Source organism: Hippichthys cyanospilos, chromosome 17 (assembly GCF_059441005.1).
Source record: "Hippichthys cyanospilos isolate Australia breed blue-spotted pipefish chromosome 17, RoL_Hcya_1.0, whole genome shotgun sequence".
NCBI lineage: Eukaryota > Metazoa > Chordata > Actinopteri > Syngnathiformes > Syngnathidae > Hippichthys > Hippichthys cyanospilos.
The window spans coordinates 1,828,421-1,830,425 of record NC_142385.1 but is presented as its reverse complement, the minus strand read 5'-3'; the positions used below and the strand labels follow the sequence as shown (position 1 = coordinate 1,830,425).

At 50.4% G+C, this 2,005-nt stretch overlaps 1 pseudogene; it reads left to right on the top strand.

The window, feature by feature from the left end:
- Positions 1-572, top strand: LOC148409205 (non-selective voltage-gated ion channel VDAC1 pseudogene; annotated as a pseudogene).
- Positions 573-2,005: the final 1,433 nt, after the last annotated feature.

The window sequence follows — 2,005 nt, the reverse complement described above, 5'->3', positions numbered from 1 at the left end:
ATGGCCGTACCTCCAACCTACGCTTACATGGGAAAGTCCACCTGGGATGTTTTCATCAGAATGGACCGGAGTTCACTAGCATGGGTTCGGCCAACACAGAAACCAGCAAAGTGGCCGACTTCCTGGAGACCAAGTACAAGTGGGCCGAGCATGGCCTGATCTTCACAGACAAGTGGAACACCAACAATACGTTGTCTCAAAATTACCACAGAGGATCAGTTGGCCATGGGTCTGAAGCTGACCTCCTTCTCACCAAACACCAGCAAAAAGTTTGGGAAGCTGACGACATAAGCAAAAAGCTTGGGAAGCTGAAGACAGGGTACATCAACTACGACATCAATGGCACAGCCGTGCATGGTGCCTGCGTGGTGGGCTTCAAGGGCCGGCTGGCCGGCTACCAGATGACCTTCGAGGCCGGCTGCAATCGCATCACCCAGAGCAACTTTGCCGTTGGCTACAAGACGGAGGAGTTCCAGATCCATACCAACGTAAATGATGGCACAGAGTTCGATGGCTCCATCCACCAGAAGGTCAACGATCAGCTGGAGACAACCGTCAACAGCAACACCTAGACCAGTGGTTCTTAACCTGGGTTCGATCGAACCCTAGGGGTTCAGTGAGTCGGTCTCAGGGGTTCGGTGAAGCCTCCGCCACAGAGGTCCACCCCTCAGTCTAGTCTGTAGTTAGTGGGCACAGTCGTTGAAAGCGTCCTGCTCTGAGATTTACTACCGGTCTGCTTTGAGGTCGCTGGTTTATGCAGCAGAGTGAGACCTCCCTACCAGTCCGCTCTGAGAGCGCTGGATAAGCAGCAGAGTGAGACCTCATTCTCAGTCGGGACCACACACTGGAATTAGCACACTGTCTTCCGAGCGCAAAAATAAAGCTTGTCCATTTCAAATGGGAAAAAGGAGCTGCTGAAGATCAAACAAAATAGAACACTTGAAGAAGTTACAAGGGCCAAGAAAGAGGAAAACCTGAAGATAATATGATGCGGTGGCAGAACAGCCCAATGGGGGTGGCCATGGTCTGGGCCATGGGTGTGGCTGGAAAGGATGGACCAGGGGTGGAATGAGAAGGGGAAGGAGTGGATGCCGTTGGAGTGTTGCCACTGATCATGGGTGGAAGACATGTCTGCAGCCACCCCTGGACACACAGCATCCTGGGCAAGTTTTGGGCGGCCAGAGGATGCCAGGGTTCCAGGCAGAACCGCCATGGCAGTACAAGAGCTGGATGAACAGCAGACAACAATACCTGCACAACCAGGCAGATACCCCCTGGGGGTATGGACTAATTGCAAAGACGATGACTTTCATGGGCTTCGCTGAGTCACCCACAAGACTGCCAGGGACATAACAACTTCAATTACAGGTGCTGGGACAGTCAGTGCAACATCAGTTTGCCCACTCTCCGCAAACCCAATAAACTTAATAACAAGAGACCTTGCTCACAAAACCAGTGCCTCCCACTTCTGCACAAACCAAGGGGGAGATACACTCTTGCTGAGACTCGACCCATGTTTTGGCATCCACTTTGCAAACCTGAAACCAGAAACGTCCGAACATACCTGAATTCACTCCTTCTTCCTGATCTGAAAGCCCTGGCCTGGTCCTGACACTTCGATCTTTCGCTCGGCCTCTTGACCCTTTCCACTGCACCCTCCTTTATGATAGAAACCATGAAGCCATGGATGCAAAAGCTGTTGATGACATTGAAGGCGATTTGTGGACTCTTCAGTGTTCTGCCATCGATTTTCACTAAAAAACAAGGCATTCTAGCCAAATGTGACCTTTCTTCACAAACCGTTTCAGTGATACCAAATGAGCTTAGAGCTAAATCGCATGTCTTGCTTGTGTTGTCAATTAAAAACCCTGACAGATAGTATATGCAAAATCAATCTGAACACAAAGTAAATGTATACACCATACCTTGCTCGCTAGTGCTGGACTCGAACAGACTGTTGTCAGCCTTGCATCCAAGGTTTAAAACAGGGGTGTCCAAAGTCGGT